Source organism: Pelodiscus sinensis, chromosome 17 (genome assembly GCF_052426305.1).
Source record: "Pelodiscus sinensis isolate ZL-2025 chromosome 17, ASM5242630v1, whole genome shotgun sequence".
In the NCBI taxonomy this organism is placed as follows: domain Eukaryota; kingdom Metazoa; phylum Chordata; order Testudines; family Trionychidae; genus Pelodiscus; species Pelodiscus sinensis.
The window spans coordinates 17,833,600-17,860,958 of NC_143068.1; positions in this window are offsets into that span (position 1 = coordinate 17,833,600).

A 27,359-nucleotide genomic window follows, 5' to 3' on the forward strand; every position below is an offset into this window, starting at 1 on the left:
GGAGACAGCTCTGGGAAATTGCTGACAACTCTATTGGAATATATTTGGACAGACCTAACAAGTGTTATCATCCAAACCCTCTTGCACAAAAGAAATGCTAAGAGTTGCAATTTAATTTCATCCTCATAATTTTAATCATCATTTTCAAAAAGGAAAATTTTAGGAATTAGTTTAATGTGATGATTTTAACAGATTTTTAATCACCTCCCCACCTTTGGATGTCTGCAGAGAACATTCTCTGAATCGAATCCTTCAGTATCTATTCAGACTAAATATGATCCTACAATCCTTACAAATAGGACTGATGTTTACTTATTTGAGTGGTCCCAGTGCAATATGTTGAATTATTTGTGTGAATAACCATTATTAAGGCTTATCTACATGGCAAATTTCTGTGTAGCAAGCCATGGGAGGGAATCGACAGCACACCAACTTGTCACTCAGGCCTTGTCTACACTATCCCAGGCAGGTTGGCTTAAGGTACACCATTTTGCATAGCTGGACTTGGCTTACCTTTAGACGAGCTGCCGCAGTGTCTACACTGTGGGAGGCTGATAGGAGCATATGCTCCCCTCTGCTTCCCTTGCTCCTCACAGAATGAGTGAACAACATTGAAGGGGGCTGCCCTCAGCATTCAATGGGGAGTCTACTCTAGACATACTAAATCGAATGCTAGAAGATCAACAAACCCATTTAACAAAGAGAGCAGAACAGAATTGTCGAACAAAAACAAAAAAATATATTATTTTTTTATAAAAGGAGGCTGCCTCTTTAAGACGGCTGCCATCTTAGGTACCATTTTTAAAACCCTGCAGCTCCAACCTGGTAAGCATAGAAAAGCCGGGGACTGGGGGCAGCCAGCAAGGAGCAGGGACCGTGGGGAGGGGGGTGCAGGAGTGGCTGCGTGAGCCACACATTTGGGGGTCAAGAGCCACATGCAGCTCGCAAGCTGCGGGTTGGCCACGGCTGCTCCAGAGAATCAATCGTCTCCATAGTGTAGACAAGTCGTCTGTAACATCCCTTGTGGGCACTGCTACAGTGCAGTGAATGTCTTGGAGTACAGTTTGGCTTAGATTCTAGCCTGGCTTCTCATTCAGTAACTTTCCATGTAGACAAGCCCAAAGCATAAGGGCTACAGCATCAGACCAATGGTAAGATCAAGAGGGATAGGTGATTTCCAAGAGGCTGGGCATAGCATTAAAAAGATGTGGGAATTGAAACTATTTCCACAGCAGCCTTAAATCTCTATTTGCTCCAAGCTGTATCAGACCTAAGTATCACTCTTCTGCTCCTGCCACTGAATGCCAATGAAAATGTTTATTAATATATGAAAAACAATGAATAAGCCAATACATTCAACACAAGCTAGGTGCAAAATGTGGCATGAATGCATAAATCAATTTTAAACAATAAAAAAATGCTTTAAAACAAATTATATTTTATGGACCAGGTTCTGGAGTGTGATGGGGCTGCTCTGTGCCACGTCACCAATAGGTTCTGGATGTAAAGCCAGCATAATTGGGCCACTGGAAAGGGAGATTCATCAGAGAAGTTTCTAAATTCCCACTTTAAGTTCTCTTGGGGTGGGAAGCATAGCCAGAGGAAAGTGGGCTTGGTCATGGCACTTTATATTTCACAGATCTCTAGGCACTATTTCAGTCCCTTTGCATCATTGACCTTTGAAGTACTAACTTACACTGGGGGACCAGCCTGGTACATCTCAGGATAGTACCACAGTGAGCTTTCCAAAAATCTTAGCACTTAATATGCACTCTGTGCTCCTTGACCATAACTAAGGACCTAGCTCCAAATGTGTCGACCGTATTTAATATTTTCATGCACAAAATGCCTGGGGAAAAGCCCCTCAAGATGGATGGAAGTCTGCAGAGTAGCATCTTTCCCAAGATTTTGTACTTTGCACATAATAAGCCTGATCAATACGGGTACGTCTACACTGCACCATAAGTTGAAATAAGATACCCAATTTGAGCTATGAAAATTGCATATCTTTTTTCGATGTTATTTTAAAATAGCTTATTTCAAAATTTGGCTCTGGCTACCCAAAACTTACTTCAAAATAAATTGCTATTCCCAAATGTCCCATATTGCTTGTGGAATAAGGTTTACACAGATGTTGGAATAGCGAGCCCTTTATATTTTGAAATAATAGGTGTGCTCAAAAGATGCGGAATAGCTATTTCGGGATACCTCTGGTATCCCAAAATAGTGCTGCAGTGTAAACATAGCCTACTTGGTAGTGGGACATCCAGCAAAAATATAGCTGATAAGTGGCATGGTTGTGGGTAATGTTTCTTCTCAGACTAGTGTTAGGGGGGCATTGCTAAGATGTTTTGTTTTGAGTATTTATTTCCAGTTGGTGAGTCACTAATTCCTGCCCAATCCTCCCATTGCTGACTCCTATTTAGGCAAGAAATGCCTTTCTTCCTCCATGCCATTGTTTTTTGCCACATGAAACCAAGCCCAATTCTTCTGCTGCCATTTCTCCGAATGTTACCAAGAATATGAAATATATGGTAACCTAGGAATTCCAGATGTACCTACACAAGGTGGCATACAAATCAGAAAGGGCCTCTGCCTTAAGGGAATCTTGATTTCACATTCATTACAATGACTTTTGGAGCTTGGAAGGTCAAGACATCACTCCCGTGAGTTTCAGTCAGAGCAGAAAAAGGCCCCTCGTATTACAGAAAGGGGCTTTCTTGGAGGGTAATAAACAGAATTTGGTACAGAAAGCAAATATAATAAGAATTAATGGATACACGTAAACAAGAGAAATACAGGTGTTAAAAAGTCAGATACTATTACCCTTTACCTCTAGCTGAATTTAACATTAAATCAATTACACATTCTACCCATTTTACATCCCGTCATTCAACTTCTAGATGTAAGGTAAGGAAATAGTATCCCCATTATTTAGATAGAGGATTGAGGCATAACTCAACACTCCTGAAATATGAAGAAAATTGTTTATAATTTTCAGTGGGATTTGGCTCAGGCTCATTTCCACACAGAAAACTGTAGGAGAGCCAGGAAGTAAAGCCAGATCTCTCTCTGAGATGGTTCTCCCTCTAGTTAAAGGGAATTGCTTAATATGAATATTGTTGGTGACATTTTAAGAAACTGAGAATCCACGTTAAGAAAATCTAGAGAGATTTATATACAGTTTACTAACAAAACAAGAGGCTAAATTAACAAGAAGCATTAATTCATTTAAAAAAATCATTTTACTGTAATCCCAAGCTAGTCACATTACCACTGTCTAAAGGCATCTGAGATAAAGTTTTCTAGTCTGCTGCTCCAGACATTCTTTTCAGTGAAGTCAGACCATGATGAACAGGCTTGAGTGCCTTGTAGATATGACTAAAGTTAATTTCCAAACTAGTTTGCTGCTTTGCTGTTTTGCTGAGATTTCAAATTTCTTCACTCAGAGGTTTATGGTGTAACTGAAGGGAACATGCAAGGATATCTTTGCATATTGGTTCCTAAGGTGGAACGTGGTAAAAGATAGCTTTTTTTCCCCTAACGGTTTGGTCAGCATTGCCGTAATTAGTAAAACGCCTCCTGCATTCTCAGGTCTTCTGTGAGGATGCCTGCTGCTTGGATGAAAAAGCTTGCTTCATAGTATGACATCATCCACGTATCTGAATTTCCACAATGGGGTCAATGACATGTTGCTGATATAAATATTAAAAAGAGTAATGGTGTCAAAGCAGATCTTTGTTGGGCCTCCGTTGCTCAGTAGATAAGGTCTGCTGGTCTGTTCCATTAGAAGTAAGTGAAACCTGAGGTTGGTGAGCAAAATTGTCAGTAGGTTCAGCATATGACCCAAAGGCCACTGCAGATCTGGGGAGGCCCACTGCAATGAACTTCAGTGTAGGCTGTCAGTGATTTACTTGATTATATGTACTTCATCCTGGATTGTATGTACTTCATATATGGTTTTCACAAAGACATCTTCAAAGATGGATGGAAGTCGGTAGAGTTGCATCTTTTCCAAGAGCTTGTACTTTGCACATAATAAGGCTGGTAGCTTTAGATCAGTTCCTACTTTCCCCATTTAGTGGATGGTGATAACCTTTTCCTGTCGCATGATTTGGATATTTGGCCATGAGAAAGCACATTGGTAAAGAAGTGCATCAGACAGTCATGGCCATGCTGATCTTGGCTGCATGTTTTTGGTGCTACAGTAACATAAATAACCAATGTGACTACTGGTGACATTTATTTAACTGAGCATCAAAAATACTTTTAGCTACTTTAAAGTGGTTCTTTTTAAACAGGTTGTTTAAACGTTAGGGCTACGTCTACACTGGCACCCTTTTCCAGAAATGCTTAAAACGGAACAGTTTTCCATTATAAGTATTTCCAGAAAAAGCGCGTCTACATTGGCAGGATGCTTTTCTGGAAAAGCACTTTTTCCGGAAAAGCATCCGTAGCCAATGTAGACGTGCTTTTCCGGAAAAAAGCCCCGATTGTCATTTTCGCGATCGGGGCTTTTTTGCGGAAAAGTCTACTGTGCTGTCTACACTGGCCCTTTTCCGGAACAGTTTTTCCAGAAAAGGACTTTTGCCCGAACGGGAGCAGCATAGTTTTTCCGGAAAAACACTGACAATTTTACAGTAGATTGTCATTGCTTTTCCGGAAAAGCAAGCGGCCCAGTGTAGACACAGCCTAGGTGTAGTCAGAAGTTAGAATATTGAATTAATTAATCAATATAGTGTGGTGCTCATAAACTTTATTCAAAGGCCTGAAATATTTGTATTGCTACATCTGACAAACAATAAAACTAGACATGATCCTATAAAATAAAATAAAGATGCTGAAATGTTTCTCTTGGACAACTGTTACTTCTCACATACCCTGAATATATAGAGCACAGGCCAGTTGATTAATAGTAGGAACTGTAAATGGAAAAAAAATCTTTGAAGCTGACACCTAGTTTATGAGAAACTGATTTCAATAAATTATATGGTTTTCACAAAGACATTTAGAAATACATTGGCTGAGGAAAGATGCAAGAATGTGAGATGAGTGCAGTTTTGGAGCCTAACTGGGATTATTTTGTAATAGTACCTAACTAAGATAAATGCTTACTGGGCCACAGGATGTTACAGGCAAAAATGGATTTCTAATTAAAAAAACCCAACACTGCTACCTTAAATGGCCTTGTTTTCTGACAGCAGCACACAATAGATTGTAACAGTTTTAAGTAGGTTCAGTTTTTGATCTAAACTATTAGGGCCAAACATACTACTGAAATACTTACATATTTTTCATTCTAAAGCATGTGGCAGTGTCCCAAAATGTGTGTTTTAGATCATGGCCTATTAAAATAACATTTGATGAAAATAGTACAGCATCACTTATCTTTAGATTATCCTAAATCATTTTATAAACTTATACTATGTTAAGGGTTCACTGCACCGACTGCTGACATACACACACCTGAAACATTATATAGTGAAGTGCAATAATGTCACACCACTGCAAGTTAGTACAGGAAATGAAAAATTATTGTACTAACCTGAAATCAGAGGGAGCGGTGAAGTGGAAAGTTTGTCATTACCACATTTGGAAGCTGGCCATGACAATGGGATTCACCATTCCATTCTTGATAAAATGTAACCAGAAGAAGTTGGGTTCTGAGTTTACAGCCTGTCTAGCTGCACATTCTCATACATGGGCATTGTTTTAGCATTAATTCACTGGTTACTCTTAATCTTGTAGTACTTAAATGGCCTTCTTCCTAGAGCCAACTTTAGCTTGTAAAGTCTGTTGGGAATCACAGATGCTATGGTATTAGTTGATATAGCTGTAGATCATAATAGGATCAAATTGTCTTTTCATTTTCCTGCTAGAATACACTAATCCATGAATGTAGAGTGATATAGACTCTAAAATCCCCACCTCCAAATCCTTGAACCTCATCCTAAAGAAGGAGAAAAACTGACTGTGAAAAACAAACAGTCCCATCGGGAAATGGATGATGACATCAGTTTCAATAGATGGTGTTATAGCAAATTTAAAAGTGGAAAATGTTTCTAAAATGACACATTTTGAGTTTGATTTTCATAAGATCACAAGCTACCTACTGACTTGCTTACTAACTAGCTAGGATTCTGTATGGGAACACCACCACCCACTTGACACATGCAGGGAATGCAAACTCAGTGGGAAATCTACAAAGATATTTATTAGGATCACATCCTAAATCCCCAGCATGTAGCTAGAGCATCCACATTCCTAAAAGAAATTAATGCTCCTAACTGGCTTTTGAATAGCATACTGAGATCAGAGTCACTTCTGCTTAAATGAATACTCAAATATGAAATCTTCTTTCAAACACAGCAGACAAAGAGAGAAAAAGAGCTCTGACGGGTATATTTTCTATTGCCTTATGAGAAAAAAATATCTAATGTAGGTATCAGTTTAGTTATGGTGAATAATTTAATCATACTTGTAAATGACACTGCAACAAAAGGTCATCAGTTCTGTCAGACCCTCAAATGCTTAGATAAAATTAGATCTGCTTTTCTGATGGTAAAAGCTGAACTTCAGTGGAGAACTAGCATTGGCTTGACAAAAAAAAACAACAAACAGTGCGTTTCTGGAGGAAAGGATTGCTAAGGATATCTTAAAGATGTGCATACCCACAATTTTCCAAATAGAATTATTGTAAAGCATAATGTAGCTACCAATGAAGCTATTTTGTACAGTTCCAAAGCAATCAGATCAAATTGTTAAATAAGGATTCTCCAAACTTTGCTGATCATTCCCCCTCATCACCTACACCTCTTACATGTAAAGACATTCGAAGAGCGTGATCTCTAACTGCATAACATCCCCTTGCACATCATGGAGGGCACTGTTTAAAGAAGTCCCCGTTACACTAAATGCAGAAACGGCCTCTGGGCAACCTCAGGATTGCAGTGTGTGGAAGGAAGCGATCAGAAAGGCAGTAGAAGTCTTCGTTTCCCAACCCCAGTTAGGTTGAATATTGCTTCTTAGCTCAGGATTCCTATGCATGTTTGAATAAAAAGCAAAGCAAAGTATATATCCTTCTTGAATTCTAATTTCTATCAGCAACTAGACACTGCCTACAAAGTGAACTCTTTATTGATTACACCAGTGTTTTTTTGTGTATTCTCAAATAAAGGACAATTCCAAAATGTTGATTTGATAATTAATAACACCTTCATCATCACTTGGTTTATTGTTTACATGTGATACATTGCAAACCATGTGACAAACAAACATGTCACCTCAAGCATTTCTGATCACTGTTCATTAGTCCAGAAGTTTATATTAACATTCTAAACCCCGTGGTAGCCAAACTGACTTCATTAAGGAAAATAAAAATCAACCATATTTAGGAAAGTATTTCGCGACTCCTCGCCGCTTTTGCATATTTAGGAAAGTTTCCTTCTTTTCTCCCTTCCAAAAATGAGACCTTCCTCAGTCACAGTATAGATAGGCTTTAATGACGGACAGGTAAAATTTTAGCTATAAATTAAGTTGTCCCAACAAACATGTTCATGGGAGTGCAGGACTAGACATAGAAGCTTTAGCATAGGGACGGTAAATTCAGAATAGCCAATGGGAAACAGCCAGAGACAATAGACGTTAACATCCTTATATTTTTATATACAGAAAAGTCATTTTATTTGTACAGGTTGAACCTCTCTAGTCTGGAACCCACAGAATCTAACTGGTGCTGAACCAGAGAATTTCCTGGATCTCAGGAAGTCAATAATGTCTAACAGCATTATCAACATTACTGGGCTTTTAGAAGATATTTAGGGGTAAATTAGAGCTAGATAACATCACGGACCACTAAGAGCCAGGACCAGCGGCTGTAAACAAATTTGATAGGACTGCAAGAAACACGGCCACACCCTTGATAAGCGGACATCTTGCTAACTAAAATCATGCTGGACCATGGATGTTGCCAGACCAGAGAGTGCTGGACTAGAGAGGTTCAACCTATACAAGTTTTGAAGGTTCCCTCAGAACCACATAGGTGGAATCATGCTAATGAAGGCATCAGAATATACTGCAGGAAGGATAAAAACCAATTTTAAAAAGTCATTTTATTTCAAATCCTCTAGAACATTCCTAAAGTAGTAGTCGTGTGATATGTATAGTGTAATACGTATTCTGTGATAATACAGTGGAATGATTGGAAGGCATTTGGATTGCCACTCATTTGCCACTTCTGACAAAAATCACCATCCTAAACTCATGTCTTCTGTCCACACCCCACAATTACAAATTGAGACTCAGTTTGAATCTGTCCAAACAAGTCCATCAATATTACCTGAGTATGAGGAAAGTGAAGTAAACAGCAAAGTTCACATAGACTAGTGTAGCAATACAACTGGTTTTTTTTACAACCCAGGCCTAAAATCATTGTCCTAATTCATTAATGGACAAACCAGATGCCAACATTTGTCGTCACCCTTTTTACCTCAAAATGAATTGCTAATTAATTAATAGGAAGATAAAAAAATGTGTGCACAGCAATATTCTTAGTTCTTGACACAATCTTCATATTTTTCCTTGGTGGTGGAACCAATCTATAGGCCACATTTGTACCCTGGTATATAGAGCTGTTACTACTAGCTGAATAATCTGCTCAATAGAAGAATCCCTCTGGTCAAAAATTAAAAAAAAAATGGGTCAAACAAAAACCATTAAGAAAATTTAAAATGTTTATATTCTCAAAATATTGCATATTTTTCTCCAACAAAATCTCATCTTTCTCCCATTACCCACCTTCTTCCCCTCTATTTTTGGTCAATGTAAAAAGGAAAAATGAACTATGAAGTAAAAAAAAAAATATATGGGGGTGCAAGTAGATTAAATACCACCCCCAAAATGGAATATTTTCTAAATCAAACATTTTTGATAAAAAAAAGTATGAAAATGGTATTAAAGAAAAAAAAATCCCTTTTTGAATCCTGTGAATTCAAATTATTTGAAATTTGCCATAAAATTCATTACCATTTTCTAGCCATTTATTAAAAAATATAACTGAAATCACCACTGTAAATTCTCTGTTCACACACATACTTGCAATGAGGTAAACTGATGCCAATAGGCCAATGAATACAGATGAGCACAATGAGTTTAGGATGAGAAATGCAAAGAATACTTGATAGAGGAGTATAAAGACAGGTTGACTAACCCTACTCATGTGAAGTTTTCGTTTTAATAAAGAGTGTCTCATAACTTCTCTTTTCTTGTTTCCAAGCCTTGATGACTTGAAGATTCTTTTATTAGTAAAAATATGTTGTATAAAGAAAATGATGGAAATAACAACTTAGGCTATGTCTACACTGCAGCACTATTTCAGGATATCAGAGGTATCCCTCTGGGATAGCTATTCTGCGTCTTTTGAACACACCCACTCAAAATATAACAGGCTCGCCATTCCAATGTCCCTGTAAACCTCATTCCATGAGGAGTAAGGGATGTTTCAGAATAGTGATTTATTTCTAAATAAGTGCTGTGTGGACAGCACCAAATTTTGTAATAAGCTATTCTGAAATGAACTCAAAATAAGCTACACAATTTGCGTAGCTCACATTGTGTAGCTTATTTTGAGCTACCGGTGCAGTGTAGACGTACTCTTAGAGATCACAGAACTCCATGAAAAATTAAAACAGTACACTGAACTGGAAGATCTGATCTCCAGGATGACTGCCAAAATACCTAGAGGCAGTTAGGAGTGTGAAAACTATAATGTTTCCCATGAAGAAAATCCTTTGCATGTAATGATACATAGAAGACTGTGACACATGTCACTGCCATTAGGGAATAGACAAGAGATATGTAGCAAAATGTAAAGGCAATGCGTTCCAGATAATTAGACATCAAAAAGAGAGTTTACAATAAATGTTTTAGTGCTGTCTGGCATGGTTAGGAAGAAAATAGTGATAGCTGTTCTCACTATGGCTGTGTCTAGACTACACCTCTCTGTCGACAAAGGGATGTAGATTAGACATGTTGAAATTGCTAATGAAGCAGGGATTTAAATATCCCATGCTTCATGAGCATAAACATGGCCACTGCTTTTTTTCGACACGACGCTTTTTTGGAAAAAAACGGCAGTCTCGACAGGGATCTGTCAAAAAAAAAACCCTTTTTTGACAGATCCTGTATTCCTCAAAAAATGAGGTTTACAGGGTCTTTCGAAAAAGGTTTTATTTTTCGACAGATCTCCGTCTAGACTGTCGGGTTTTTTCGAAAAAGCTCCAAGTCGAAAAAAAGTGGTGGCCATGTTTAGCCTAATGAAGCACAGGATATTTAAATCTCTGCTTCATTAGCAATTTCAACGTGCCTAATCTACATCTCTCTGTCAACAGAAAGGTGTAGTCTAAACACCACCTATGATAAAAACTATTGAGTGTGCTATTTGAGATTTGGCTTAGCACAGAAGCCATTCCTTACTCAGGCAATTTCTACTTCCACTTTCTTGTGTCACTTCTCTTCTGCTTTTCTAACCAACTAGAACTTTGAAAGTGTGTATTATTCTTCACCCAGTTTTGGCTGGTAGTTCCCCGTTGAACAGAGACAGTTTTGACACACGTGTTTCCAGGCAGGCCAGAACATTCTTACTGTGTGTGAATTAAACAGTTTCAGAAATAAATCCTCATATTAGGCTATCTATGCTTTTTAGGGACCCTCAGTTATGATGTGCTGTTACCATGCTGTGTTTCACATTGAACAGCTCACAACTATATCAAGTCAACTAGCTTCCTTCACATGTACATCAGAATCTATTTGGGGACTATTTCTCTGCTTGCATAGTAGCTTCCTTTGCTGAGTATCTTTGTTACATTTGTGTCAATGTGCCAAAGTATATTAAACTCCTACTGTTGAAATCTCTTTCAAAGCACGCTGAGGTTAACACAGGGATTCCCATTGGCTTCAATGGGCTTTAGAATGGACCCTTTGTCTAGTTAGAAAATGTGTGTCTAGCTGCAGAACTTTTGATTAGAAATTTGCAGGTATTAGAATGCTGAAAACCTCCTCTGTGGCATGTATACCTCTCCGTGAGCCAAGGAAAGTAACATACTAATATCCCGGGCCAAGAAAAACGTACAGCAGGATGCCTATGCTTGTCTAGAGACACAGTGAAGCTAATGGGATATAGCATGATAGGACGAACTCACCTATGTGCCTTTCTGTGAAGTGTTGGAGCCTTATTTGGTAGATTTTGTAAACAGGTACGTCCATTTTCCACTACCAAGCATGGCTCATTGTATTTTCAATAAATACCAATAAGGAGTAAAACAAACATATACGACCAAGCAATAAACTACATAAAATTAGTTTGCCTGTATTAAAAAATTAACATATCTTTTTTTATAAACAAGTAGAAAAAGATAGTGAAAAATGTTGCCATACATACAGCAAATGTTTTCTATTAAATGTGTATGCACATACACACAACCCCAAACCCACTTTCAGTTGTATAAATTGGCTTATTCAAATAGTCATTAAAATAATATCAGACCCCAGATCTATTTCCCCACCTGTAGCGATGATGATAAAGAAGAGGATATGGAAAATAAAACTACTGGTGTCTGTTATGATTTGTCATGTGTTATTACCTAGAGGTATGGTCATAGTCTAGAACCCATTGTGCTAAGAACTGTAACGGATTTTGCCCAAGAGTTCACAGACTAAGAAAAAAATGTATTTTTCTGGATACATGAACAAGAAACGTTGCAATGCTGGTTCATATGTACATCACTCAATACCTATGCCACTGGCCCAGACAAGACCTCTGCACTATTGACATCCCACTTAAAACTCATGTTGATGGCTTATGTGGGACTTAAATAAATAATTTGTGGGCCTTGTATGGTCCATTGACCCCTAGGTCAATGTTCTCCTTATAGTTATTTATAGATTTGGATTTATTTCAAAATAAAAAGGGGCGCTCATCCAAAAGCCTATGTGCCCTGACACAAGTTACAAGATCAATTAATAAATAGCTAGCAGCTTACCCTATGACAACAAGCCAGGATACTTTATTGTATATGCAGAACACATGTGTAACAGACACAGACACTTCACATGCTCAAGGGTTTCAGTATTAAGTTGATAAAGACAATATGTGACATTACCCTTACTTTATTTTTAGTAGGTTTGCTATCATGCCTGGCTCTCCAAGGGCACAGCCTGATATATCTTATTTCCCTGAAACATCATCTGAGTTTTGTTATTCTCAGCATCTTTTTTTTTTTTGCATATTAATGAGACTGGGCAAAGAGAAGAAAGGTTACGCTCAAATCTGAGTGCACAAGGTTTGCACTGCAGGAAACCTAAGCCCATAACAATTACATTGTTTATTACTGGAATAATGAAAGAGTAATTAGAATGATGCTCTTAAAATTACCTTCTCTTTGTAATGTATGCTTTCTAAATTAGTTTGGCAAAAGTAGCTTGAAGAAGACCGAGCACATATTAAAGGAGAAGCAATTAGGCAGCTAAACAACCATGATGACAGCTTTTTAGTAGATGGTTTAGTTTTTAATTTTGAAATGGCCAGGTCCCACTGAGAACAATATTCTAGAATTGTAATATTATAGAACGTGATGATGTGTTGCTAGCAATTAATTAAAAATCTTTCTTCTCCCTTGGGAGCCATTGGGTAATGATCACCTGTTAACAGAGTTCTGTGATTAGTACTGCCATATGTAAAACATTTTGCCACATACTAAATACAAACTGAGAATCCACTCCAATTTTGTTTATCTACATTCTCCCATGTGGAGTCTTCCATGCAATTAAATCCTCAGCTAAGGAAAATTCACATCGTTTCTTTGAATTCCATTTCAAACCATCTAGAGCCATGCCAGCTGACTCCAGCTAAGGAGTGTGGTCCTTCTGTCAAAAATCTCTCATCCTCAATTTAAAGTTTGGTTTGACTAAGGTAGAGCATGGGAGATAAGAATGGTGGACTCTATTCTTAGGTGTATCTCTTCTACCTTGCTTATGATTTTGGGCAAGTCTCCTAGCATTTCTGTCCCTACCATTTCCCCATCTATAAAATACATATAGCACATTCAATCTCTCAGATCAAGTGCAAAATACATTAATATACTGATTGTGCTTCTCATTAGCCTTTTGAATGTATAGTGTTCAACTTTTCATTTAGACCTTTCATTTTTTCCTCTGGAAGAGTATATGAAGTATAATTAAAACATATTAAAATATTGACAATGTAAGTGTATGAAAGAAAGAATTATACAGTACTGGAAAGTTTGGCCAAATATGAGTTTGTTTCACTGGGTTTTTAACTCTGAAAGTAAAAGCAGTGGATATTAAAAAGATATAGCTTTTAAAAAACTCATCAATATAGACTTTAAATGTCTAGTTATGGGAAACTATTAACACATTGTCATGCCTAAAAATAGAAATGTCTATAACAAAGCTTGGCAGAATTAGATTTATACAGGTTGTACCTCCCTGGTCTGACATTCTCTGGACCTGACTGGTCCCGAATCTTGAAATTTGTCGGAGCTGGGGAGGTCAATACCAGCCTCTCCAATGCCTCTGGCTGCCAGGCACCACTCTGGTGGTAGCAAAGGGGCTGGCATTCACCGAGTAGAGACTAACGGAGGGGTGCTTGAGGGAAGAGGCAGAGTGGCTGCAGAGCCCCACAATTGGGGCCCAGGAGCGCAGCCCTACAGGAGTGCACCAAGCCTGAGGAGGCACATTCCATATTGTACCTTGCTATCGAGTAGATCATAATGTGGCTGACTAATCTGTAGAGACTTTAAGATATATGGGATGGCTGTTCTGAAATACGAAAGGCCATTCATAACAAAAGGATCATAACGATGTTTCCTCCTCTACTTGTTTGCTCTTCAACCTCTCGTGTTGGCACCAATTTATCAGGCCACTTAAGTAAGTAACTTTAAGCATGTGAATGGTCCCACGGAAGTCAATGGGAATACTTACATGCTTAAAGTTATGCATGTATTTAAGTTCTTTGTTACATCAGGGCTCATGCTAGAGTAATCTTTGGAAAATTGTATTTTGCAAAAAATCAGGCAAGACTACAGAGAGGGCAAAAGGTGAAATACAGTATTATTTTGATCTTATGATTTTGAAGAACATACAACTTTGCAGAACATACCTAATAAGTATCTGGAAATGTGGAAAGAAACATTCTATCTATTAGGAGACATAAAGGTGGATGTGGCATTACATTAAAAAGGAAATGTTAGAAGGGCACTCAGACAAGGTCAAACACATTTTAAAAGTCCACTCTATTTCTGTTCTGCAAATTGGGACTGAACATGGCAAGAGGAAAGCAAAAAATTGAATCATTTTATTTCAGGGAGTTCCAGGAAACTCACTGATTAAGGAGCAAGTTCTTCAAAAATAGCTGTTCCTTTATATTTAACACAAAAAGAGAATAGAAATTATTAAAAATGATAGAGTTAAATGGCTATGAACATCTTTCCAAAATCAACATCTTTTTTAGCTATGACATCTGATTCACAGGGTCTTAAAGCTAGAAAAGGTTCATGGTTAATTGGACTTGGTTTTTCTCGCTTTCAAATCTCTATTTGAAGCCACAGCAAAGGTACAAGTTGACAGGTCAGTAAGTGTTCACAAGGGCACATCCAGGATTAGTGGTTCTAATAGAAATCACATGCCTTTTTTCATATGATCTACCCAAAAGATCTGGACTTTAAAGCAAAATTTGGCATGAACAGCAATTTCTGAAAATGAATGAACATCCAAATAGAGGAAAAGAGTTCAAGATGTGGCAGGCAGTTTGCAGAATAAAGAAAGTCTAATGAAATACTTCTTTTTGTTTACTGAAACAATGCTTCAATTAGTACTGCTTAGGAGTATGTTCAAAATTTGAGCTGTTTCCCACAACTCTATTGATTAATATCTACATCCCTCTCTGAGGAATACTAATAGAACACTATACACTTAAAAAACAACAAATAGTCTGGTAGCACTTTAAAGACTAACAAAACATGTAGATGGTATCATGAGCTTTTGTGGGCACAGCCTACTTCTTCAGATGACCAGAGTGTTTGATGTCCAGAACTAAAATAAATAGGGGAGAGGAGTGGGTGGGGGGAGAGAAGGAAAAAAATCGGAGTGGGGGTGTGGAAACAAGAAGAGGCAGTGCGTATAAAAATATCAAGGGGAAAGCTGAGCTGGAATGTAACAGGAAAAACAATGCAAGAGTAATCTTTGGAAAACTGTATTATGCTAAAAATCAGGCAAGACTACAGAGAGGGAAAAAGGTGAAATACAGTATTATTTTGATCTTATGATTTTGAAGAACATAAAACTTTGCAGAATATACCTAATAAGTATACCTAATAAGGCCTGGAAATGTGGAAAGAAACATTCTATCTAGATATGGACTGAATAGTCAAATGAGGCAGATAAGAACCATTAGTAGGCAATTAGAGAGGACGAGTATTAACAGCAGATACTATACAGACAAGGAACTATTGGCACCTTTATTATTTGGTAGGTTGATAATGTCCCAGCCATCCGGTATCTTTATTTAATTCATTAGAATGAGTATCAAACTTGTGAATGAATTATAGGTCCAGTCCTTCCCTGTATATTTGGCTTGTGGAATTGGTCTGTAACAAAACAGCCACTTGAAGATCTGTTAATGAATGCTCAGGCAGATTGAAGTGGCCCAAGCCCTAAGATACAACCAGATTTGCTCCGTTACCACAGACAGAGACAAACACCTACAGGATCTATATAGAGCATTCCTAAAACTGAAATACCCACCTGCAGAATTTTTCCTGTTACATTCCAGCTTGGTTTTCCTCTTGATATTTTTATACCCATTGCCTCTTCTTGTCCCCTCCCCCCCTTCTCCCCTATTTATTTTAGTTCTGGACAACCAAGACTCTGGTCATCTGAAGGAGTGGGCTATGCACACAAAAGCTCATGATATCATCTACATGTTTTGTTAGTCTTTAAAGTGCTACCAGACTATTTGTTGTTTTTACAGTTTACCCTGTACAGACTAACTTGGCTACCCCCTGACGCTAATAGAACATAGTCTGGCCAATTTTCAGGGTAAAGCAAGATATCAAAAAATAGATTTTCCAGGTGAACATGTAAGATATTTTATTTGAAGAAAAAACAGAAACATTCTTTATTTCTATCTCCAGAAAACTATAGGCTCAAATTGGTTCAAAAATTTTCCCCTCTTTTAATTAGGGATTTGAAATCATAATAGAGAAATTAATGACTGAAAAACCAAATGCTCAAGACCACAGGGTGACTCATGATAACACTTGGAAAGTGCACTGTGCTCTAACCAAAATTTTAATTGTCAAATAGGGTGACCCCACATGTGCCATCTCTATTCCTCTGGGTGGCCCTCCCTGCACTCACTTCCCCACAGGCACTAGTCACCCCTGCTCAAGACACAAAAACAAGGAAGCAGTTGTGGAAGATAGCACTTAATGCTCCACTTCCCATGAAAGAATTAACAAAAAGACTGAGACTGAGTATTTTGCCATTCATTGTTTGAAAAATAAACATGGGTATGCTGAAGCAAAAGCTTCTATAGCAATTCAAGGCACTGAAGCCCCAATTCAGCAGTGCAATTAAGCACATGCTTACGATTAAGCACCTGAAATCAATGGAACTAACAGTAACCTAGATTCTTAAGCACTTTGCTGAATCACAGCCTGAATTATTAATATAAAGAATACCTTTGCAAGCATAGGTTGCTTAGATACATTGGCTGCTATTTGAGTTGTAAATGGCAGAAAATAATCTTCACCCATTTTGGCTCTTTAATTTCTAGTGAAAGTATAGCATAGTAAGTGATTTCTCTCAGCAAAAGTATATTTATCTTTAATACAACAAATACTAAACTCAGAACTTGTTTTAAAAACCAAAACAATTAAATGTCTTATCAAAGACTCTCTGTATAATTATGTGATATGAACAGCAGACATTTTAAGATCCTACAAGGCAGCACATTTTACAATTATACTATGTTTGGACCATATTGAGCTAGCAAATAAAACAGAAGGGCCCCATTCTGCAACTTTACTCATGTGGCTAGTCCTACTGAAGTCAGTGGGACTACTGGTATAAGGATTACTCAAGTGATTAGCGATTTGAGGATCCCAATGATTGTTTAAATACCCTTTAAATATGTCTACTTGTTTACTATGGTGGCTTTTACATATGAGTGAATACTAATGAAATGTTTTCAATTAATATTGAGTTAACTTTTTATATGAATTCATTTTGAGTATGTCATGCCCACTTCTATTTTTTGGTTATTTTCCTTCAGGACACCTGAAAGTGGTGCACATATTCATGAAAACAAATTTTAGAGATTTCAAACTGATGTTGAGGGCTACTCATCCGATCAGGGAGGAGAACTGTGGCTTATTTGAACACACACAAATAATAAGCAATGTTAGAATTGTGAATAATAGTAAGTATTTCCAAAGAATGGTTCATCAGCATTCCTTAGAGTTGAAAAAAATCATAGAAAAAACCTTAATACAAGATCATTTCATCTGACGAAGTGAGTTTTGCCCAAGAAAGCACGATAATATTATTTATATTTATAGTTATAGTTATGGTTACAGACTAACATGGCTTCCTCTGAGACCTTGATATAATTTGTATCACAACTGAAGCCAGGACTACACTAGCAAATTATATCAGTATAACCACCTCACTCAGAGGTGCAGAAAATCCACATTCCTGAGTAATGTAATTAAACAATCTAACTCTCAGTGTAAACAGTGCTATGTTGACAGGAGGGTTTCACCTGTGGGCATAGCTACAGGCTCTTGGGGAAAGGTAGGTGGATTATCTATACTCATGGGAGACTCCTTCCTTTTGGCATAGGTAATGTCTTCACTGAAGGAATACAGTGGTGCAGCTGCACCAGTTTATCTCTGCCAATGAATCCTTTTCAGGATAGTAGACTAGCCCCTACTGTGGGCAAATCTTGATTTGGTTAAAGAAGTAACTGCATTGGGGGGGGGGGGGGAATGGATAATTTATTGATTGTGAAATACTTTCTCAGCTCTATCATGTGCAAAAGTTGATACATATATTCAGCTTTAATATTTTACACTGCATAGCATAGGGAGTGCTTTGTTGCTCATCTGACTGGGGTTCTTCAGTAAGTTTAATGCAGTGATTCTTGTAATTATTTAGTGCCTTCTTCTGTAGAGAATGTGTGTTATGTGTTTCCTGCTCTGCTTTAATATCAGAGTGATGTCAATTGCTGCAGATTGTCTCACACATATCATTTTGTGATCATCCATAACAATTGCTTGTGACTCCAGAAAATGATCTGTCACCGATAGTCTGGTGAAAATGAAACTGACAGCAAGCAGATAGCTATGATTAACCTAACTATTCCCTGCTCAAATTGTAACTTTTTTTTAGTCTCTCTTACAATGTAGTGAATCAAGTTCCAGCTTTTATTTGTACTGCCCCAAACAGTTTTTCCATCATTAGATTTCTATCGACACAACAGCAAGTTATCTTTGTAAAGCACCTATTCAGACGGGATCACCTCATATCTCCATTCACATCCTACTAAATTAGATTGATGTGCATGTAGTAAGCCCAGTGCTGAGAACTGGTGACGAGCTATTTTGCCATCAGTACGAGTCTGCTACTCTTCCAAAACTATGGAATAATATAACCCTCATGGTTATTTGACTGTAGACCAAATGAGAATTAAGGCTACTAAAAACAAATACAATTTACAATGGCAAAAAACACTCCCAAAATCTTCTACCACTCTGATGGCATTTCATGTTTATTTGCTGAATCCTGGTCCAACAGTCTTTAATGTTAACTTGGAGGAAATATCCTAAATAACAACAACAACCTGGAGGAAATATCCTAAACAACAACTACTACTATTATAATAGTGATATTCAGCTATTACATCTAAATACAAAAATTAAACATTTTTAGATGAAATTAGGCTCCTGGCAGAAACAAGTTAGTTACCAATTCAAATAGCACCATACACTTCCTTCCTAGATTGCTCCCTCATATTACAAAGCCTATAAAACTGTATTCACTTCACAAGTGAAGTGTTTTTCCTGTGTGCTTTAGGCAGTGAAGAAGTTATACAAAGAGTTCCTTCCAATGATGTATTTTGAAATCTCACTCATTTAAATTGTTTGAACAGGATAAGCATCTAAACACACAAGTGCAACAGAAGTGAATCCAGTAAAAGGACTCTCCTCATCCACCTGGTCTCTCACATTCAGCAGTAGCACTGAGGATGCGTCTAGACAGCGGCGTTATTTTGGGATACTTCTGGTATCCTAAAATAGTGTTTTCTGCGCCTTCACAGCACGCCCATTATTTTGAAATAGCTTTCAAAATAGTGTCACAAGGAGGAGGGAGAAAAATTGTTCTCCTTATCCTCTGAGAATAGGACAAGAAGCAATGGGCTTAAACTGCAGTTAGGAAGGTTTAAGTTTGACATTAAGAAAAACTTCCTAACTGTCAGGGTGGTTAAACACTGGAATATTTTGCCTAGGGAGGTTGTGGAATCTCCATCTCTGAAGATATTCAAGAGCAGGCTGGATAGACATCTATCAGGGATGATCTAGATGGTGCTTGATCCTGCTGTGAGGGCAGGGGACTGGACTCGATGACCTCTCAAGGTCCCTTCCAGTTTTAGTATTCTATGATTCTATGACTCTATGATTCTGACATCCCTGTAAACCTCCTTCCACGAGGATTAAGAGATGTTTTGGAATAGTGCTCTATTTCGAAATTAACTTGAAATAAGCTATGCAATTTGTATAGCTCAAATTGTGTAGGTTATTTCAAGCTAAGGGTGCAGTGTAGATGCAGCCTTAGGGACTGAAAAAGGTGGCTGGAATCCAAGCCACACGGCCACAGAAATTAGCTGTATTTCTTCCGATATTTTCTAACCTCGCTCTTATTCAGGAAAATACTGAAGTATGTGCTTAAGTATATCCATCTTCAGGCCAGCAGCATTTGACTTCTAGGGTTGTCCCAAATGGCAGTAATTTCCTGTCTCAATCTATATCTGCAAAAAACAAGGAGTCTGTGAAACCTTAAAGATTAATAGATTTATTTGGGCATGAGCTTTGGAAGGTAAAAATTACTTCATCAGATGCATGGAGTGGAAATCACAGAGGTTGGGAGACATATGTGTACTAGCTTATCAAAAGAAGGGCGATGCTTATCAAGTTTAGGACCAGTGTTAATGAGGCCAACTCAGTCAGGGTGGATGCGGCTCACTCCCAGTAGCTGATGGGAAGATGTGAATCCCAAGAGAGGGAAACATTTTTTGTAGTGAAATAACTATTCTAAATCCTTATTCAGTCCTAATTTGATTGTGTTAAATTTGCAAATGAATTGCAGCTCTGCTGTTTCTCTTTGTAGTTTGGTTTTTAAGGTTTTTTTTTTTTTTTTTTTTTTTTTTAAAGAATGGCTCCTTTTAAATCTGTTCCTGAGTGTCCAGGGAATTTGAAGTGTTCTCCTATTGGCTTTTGGATGTTACCTTTCTACCAGGTCCCCAAATGAGAAGAGTTTTCTTGTGGGAAGAGAACAGACCATCATTCTGGAGATTTCAGTTCTGCTATGGGCTTGTCTAATATTAAACATCTTCAACTTAAAATTAAACATCTTTGTTCCCTACTGTAAAATGAAGATAATGATGCTTTTGCTATCCCACCTACTGTCTGTCCTGTCTATTCAAACTCTAAGCTCTTTTGAGCCAAGACCAGGCCCACCAAGTGCGGGGAGAGTGAGGGTGGAGGAAAGGACAAATGGTGCTACTGCCTGGGACCCAGCAATTCAAAACAGCCCGGAGCTCCTGGATGCTACAGCTGCTACTGTGGCAGCAGCTGGAGCTCTGGACTTTTAAATAATCACCAGAGTAGGCTGGTTGGGGTGTGTGGTGACTCAGCCCCACCCCTTCTGCCTGATGCCCCGCCCCTTCTGGGAGCATAAAGCCAGCCTTCCCCAACATTGCCAAAGGGCCTGGCAAGTCTATTGACCCTTCCAGGCCAAAACTATTTCTTCATCCCTGATGGACAGCCACTACCACAACCTGATCTCTAGGCACAGCTGTGAGATAACAGTATCCAGTAAAATGACCCAGTAAAATCCCCAAACATGCTGCCATCACCACCCGCATCTATAAATCAATTTGCACAGCAGTGCACAGCCAAGAGAAAATGGCAACAGTGAAATGGTTGGAATAAACAGACTGAAAATATTATATATTTAAACCTGCATGTAGTGAAGTGGTCACCCTGCTCAAGGTGAAAACAGGGTTAAACCCAGCCCTGGGAGAGGGCTGGGGCTGGTGGAACAAACAGCTGAGGTAAGTAGCAGCCAATTCAGGCTCAGCTGGGGCAATATAAATAGGGGCTTGGGGAGAGAGGAGAACATACTCTTGCTCTAGCTGTGAAGGCACGTGAGACAGAGCAGTGATGGGGGAAGGCAGGAAGAGATGGGGAGCTTAGGCCTGACCTAACTTCTAGACTACAGGCCTGATACAGGGGTCTGGGAGTACTAGGGCTGCAAGAAGGCAGCCAGGGCAGCAGAAGGTAGCAGGTTCAAATACCCTTGCCTATGATGAGTAGCCTTTTCAGATTGGTTTGTCTCTGACGCAGGGGCTACATGAAGACTGACAATGGGTCACTGAGGCAAGGTGGATACAGGGATTAGGATTCCCTGGAAGGGGAGGACCCCAAAGTGTGGAAACACTGCCACAGGGCAGTATCATGAGAAAAGGGCACTGTGGGCTGGAAGGGACACGGGGCCTGAACCAGCGCAGAAGACATCAGGTAACTGAGGGAGAGACACCGTCCAGCAGAAGGCACTCCAAGGCTGAAGAAGAGCTAATTCCTGGTATGACCAGCAGCAGGAGGTGCTATGCCAGTGAGTCACAACCCATTACATTGCACATGACTGTAAATAAAAAATTGTGGGTGCCTATTACAAGGCTCAGGCACCTTCCTCTTTGAAAGTTATATCCATGGGGCCATACCAAGCAATTTCTAGTCTAGTACTACTCCATAAGTAGTAACTACTAGTGATGTCTCCAATCACATAATTCCAAAGTATATTATCCCCGTGACCTAAAAATTTAACATTTATTGAGATAAGAATGCAAGCAGGAACATCAAGATATCTGTGTATCCAGGCTACATTAATTTTTTTTCCTTGTAGCTTTTGCCTAACACACAGGCAGTATCCACAAAATGCATTATTTAAGGATTAAAACTGGATCAGTTCATGCAGGAGCTGCAATAACATTATTGTTTTATGTGATTGCTGCTGCTAACAGACAAGGAAATAAAATCCACACTGAATCCTTAAGCATCATCTTATTAGAATAAATTGTTCTTTTGGTCTTTGTTCTCCATTTTTGCCGAATAGCTTTATGATCAAAGATTTCTCTGTGTGTGTCTATGTATGATAGAAGTGTTTATTCAAAAATTTCCTTTTCTTCAAAGGGAAACAAATCAAGTAGAAATCAGAACACCCTGAGCTATCAGAATTTGATGTTTTCTCTGATAATACAGTTGTTCACCGCTGTAGTGGCTTTTCTAACCATGAAATTGTGTAACAACTCAGTTTTTAATATTAACCATGGATGACTATATTGCTTTTAGGTCTTTGCACTGATATAGCCTCAGTCTAAGCCAGTCTCTGTTTCCAAAAGATATTAGGCAAGCAAAATGTGCCTCCGTGGTTTGCACTTATTTCTGAGATTGGATGTGCAAACTGACTAAGCAAATATGGAAGCTTAAGTCCACACCTATGAGCCAGCAGATTCTGCTTTTATTATAAATGGAAACCAAATGATGGTCCTGGTCCTGAAGTTTATACTCAGATCAATTTATGGTGCACCCTGCTGTAGATCAATAGACACTTACAGGTTCCTTTGACTTTTGCTTTGGGGGCTAAGCATCAATTGAGAACCCACACAGCTGGAGTTGATCAGCCTGGGTTCGGTGTGTCTACAGTGCACCGTAACTCGAAATACGATGTCTTATTTTGATGCTATTTTGAAATAGCTTTTTTTGTTATTTGGTGCTGTATAGACAGCACCAAATTTCAAAATAAAGCACTATTCTGAAAACATCCCTTATTCCTCGTAGAATGAGGTTTACAGGGACTTTGGAATAATGAGCCCAAAATAACAGGCTTCCTGTGAAGGCATGGGATAGCTATTTTGGGATACTCTGGTAACCCGAAATAGCACTGTAGTGTAGACATACCCTCAAAAAAGCAAAGCAGTGATGGTCCTGGTCCCTTTCCCTCTCTGGAGAGTCCAACACACAAAGATCCTTCAGCAGCTTTCTAGGCAGCACCTCCTGCTTTATGAAACCAAGAAGCTGAAGAGCTGTTTCCTTCTGAGTAGCTACAGCCCTTCCCCCATTATGTTGTGCTTCCTCTCCATGTGTAACAGGCCTCAGATATGAACAGGATTGGGCTACTTTGGGCCCAGAAGAGCATTTTAACCTCTTCCTGACTGAGGTGCAAAACTATCCCAATTTTTCTCCAGTTTTTAATTGTGAGGAACCACATTTAATGAAAAGATGTACTATTGAACCATCTGCCTTCTATTAGCAATTGTGCATGAACTAATACCTAGAGTCCTGGAAATGCACGGATATCTACTTTATAACTGCAGGTATCCACATCCATGTATCATTTTTGCAGATACAGATATGGGTACAAAGTTCGTAACTAGAACCCTGCAAATTTGTGGATATCTGCTTTATATCTGTGGGAACCTACCTTTGTGGATATGGATGCAGATATACACAGCTCATTTTTGCAAATATGGATGCACATGTGGATGCAAATATTGTATCCAGGCAGGGCTCTACCAATTCCCTTCCTGCATGCAATTACATAATATCCCTGTACCAACTACACTGATTACTTACATGAAAAGCAATTTTAGGAAAATATTTTTAATGTCATTTACCAGCTGGCAATAAAGAGAACCAACACCATGAATTCTACAAGGTCTTCTCAGAGCCCCAGCAAGGGTTTCACATATCACACAGGCAAGCCATTATGAAAGGTCAGCAAAGCTCAGATGATCTAATAAATGATTTGTAAAATTAGGTAAATGGTGAGATGGCAAAATTTGCAGGTGAAACAAAACTCCTTAAGATAGATAAGTCCAAAGCAGACTGTGAAGAGTTACAGAGGGATCTCAGAAAACTGGGTGATTGAGCAACAAAATTACAAATGAAATTCAATGTTCATAGATGCAAAGTAATGCATATTGGAAATCATAATACCAATTATTACATATAAAATAATAGGGTCTAAATTGGTGGTTACTCATAAGAAAGAGTGCAGTGGCAGTCAAAAAAGTGAACAGAATGTTGGAAATCACCAAGAAAGAGCTAGATAATAACACGGATCATATTGCCTATATATAAATCCAAGGTATACCCACATCTTGAACCCTGTATGCAGAGCTTGTCCCTGTCCTCCATCACTAAGAAAGATATATTGGAATTGAGAAAGGTTCAGAAAAGGGCATTAAAATGTTTATGGGTATGAAACAGCTTCCACATGAGGAGAGATTAATAAGAATGGGATTTTCAGCTTGGAAAAAACATGACTGGGCGGGGAGAAAGAGAGAGGTCTATAAAATGAATGGTATGGTCAATGTAAATAAGGAAAAGTTGGTCATTCCTTATCATAACATAAGAACTAGGGATCACCAAATGGAATTAATAGTCAGCACGTTTAAAGCAAACAAAAGGAAGTATTTCTTTGTACAACTCACAGTCAACCTGTGGAACTCTTTGCCAAAGGATGTTTCGAGATCAAGGCTATAACAGGGTTCAGAAAGAACTAAATAAGTTCACAGAGGAGAGATCCATCAATGGTTATTAGCCAGGATGGGCAGGGATGCAAAATTCTGCTCTAAAGTGTATCCTCTGTTTGCCAGAAGCTGGGAATGGGTTACAGGGGAAGGATCACTTGATGACTGTCTGTTCTGTTCATTCCCTCTGAAGCACCTGGCAGGCTGCTGTTGAATGATAGGATGCTGGGCTAGATGGATGACTGATCTTACCCACTTCGGTCATTATTATGTTCTAAGATATTTTCACAGCTCCTCTGCCTTTTTAGAAAAGCCTCCCAAAAAGCAGCTGCTGTGATCAGTTGTAGGAAGTATTCAGAATCAAGTAGTTAGGTGACTAAATTCTCTGGCTTGCTCCTACAAATGATGAGTGCAAAAATATGGCCACAAATTTATGTTCTGAAATCAAGAAGATGAGTTACAGCTCACTTAGCAATTTTTCCTTGATAAACTAAGCGATTTGTTCTTTAACTTATGAACATCGTATTTAACTTGCCTTCTCTCTTTAATCCTTCCTTTTCTCCTTATTAAAGCAGTTATACATATAACAAGGTGATAAAGCAGCCACTGGGTTTTGTACTAGTATTTGATTAAAGGCTTGATACTGTACCTACTGAAGTCAATGGGAATTTTGTCTTTGATTTCAGTGCAGCAGAAGCAGGCTTTAAACTACTACTGTTGTAATTTCTTGGTACTATGTTGCTCGTTATGTGTGTGAGTTATGCTCTGCCAATTAAATATGTAATTAAAATGGAGGCATGCTCTTCTAAAGGAATTATGTACATTGAACATCTTCACACCACAGTATAATATGTCTTAATTTGGCTGGGTACTAAAAGAGAATGTGCATTCTTAGGCTTATGTCTCTGAAGAATGCTTTAGGTCTCTGGGATAGTTCCGTTGTCTTGTCATACCAGAATACTTGTCCCTCTAAGAAACGAAACCCGTTGGGGCCAACCCAGTTCCCGTGCTCTCTGGTTCTCGCAGGGGGCTGGCAGATGTATTGTCTGATTTGGGGAAGTTTTGGGGGCTCAGAGTCTCGCCTGGGCGGGCCTTTGTTTGGTTTTGGTTTTAGTCATACATGGATTCTCTTGCCTGGATGTGGGGAGCAGCTGCAGGAATTGGTGAGATCTAACCTTCAGTTCAGAATAGCTGAAAAAGCCACAGCTCTATTAACAGAGAAGCAATTAAATTAACCCTAAATGCAGGAACTTCTGGCAGATCTCTAAAGGTAAGAACGTGAGAGTAGGCTCTGTGGACTCACTGCTGTCTTGCTTTCACCTTTCTCCAGGAGTGCTCCCACTCAAGGTGATATTCTAAATATGTCTCTAGAGCATGCACTTGGTGTTAGTGAAGCTCATATGTACACACCCAAGCTAATTTAAGTCTAGCTAGCATGGGTTCTGTAGGAGAAAGGCTTCAGCAGCCTGAACTTTAGAGTATAAGCCTGCCCAGAGCTCTGAGACATTGCTTGTGGAGCTAGCCTGCACTGAAGTACACAATACTGTGGTTTCCCTTCTTCTGGGATGGAAACTAGGTAGATCAAAGCTAGTGTGCATCTCCCAATTAAATCATCCTATATTCATATCTCCATGTGAGGATGAAAAATGTGGGTAATATGCAATTACTACATTTTTTGTACTCATGCAATAATGAGGCTCTGTTGGGAGTTTTCAACACATTTCATGCAGAGATAGTGTACATTCCTTTGGCGCTAAAACCCATCATCTCTCAGTGGTGAACTGATGACTACTCTTGAAGAAAGGCACCATCTTGTAACTCTGAACCAATAAAGGCTTGGAAGGATGAGCACCTCTTGCTTTTCGCCCAGGAGCTGTTTTTATCCGCTGTTGCTAAAACAACCCGTGGGAACATAACAAAGATATATGAAATAATGAGCTGCATAGAGAAGTCCGTTCACCCTTCCTCATAATACTAGAACTGGAGACATTCAGGGTATGTCTACACTACAGAGTTTTGTAAGAAAAATGGCCATTTTTTCGACATAACTTGAGGAACATCTACACTGCAATTGCGTTCTTCCACAAGAAAATCGAAAAAATAGATGGGTTTTTCTGGCATTGGTAATCCTCATTGTATGAGGAAGAAGCCTTTTTGCAAAAGAGCTTTCTCTGAAAAAGGCGTGTATGGACAGGGAAGAGGGAGTTACTTTGGAAAAGGAGGAAAGAGGAAAAGGCACAAGTGCCCTGGTGGCCATTCCATTCATAGCAATCACAACTTAAATGCGAGAAAGTGTCCATTCAGTCTGGACGCTCTCTTTTGAAAAAGCAGATCACTTTTTCGATGCACTTTTGCAGTGTGGACACTCTCTTCTGGAAGAAGATTTTTTGGAAGATCTCTTCCAAAAAAAGTTTCTTCCGAAAGAAGCCTGTAGTCTAGATGTTGTCACAGTGAAACTGAAAGACATAAG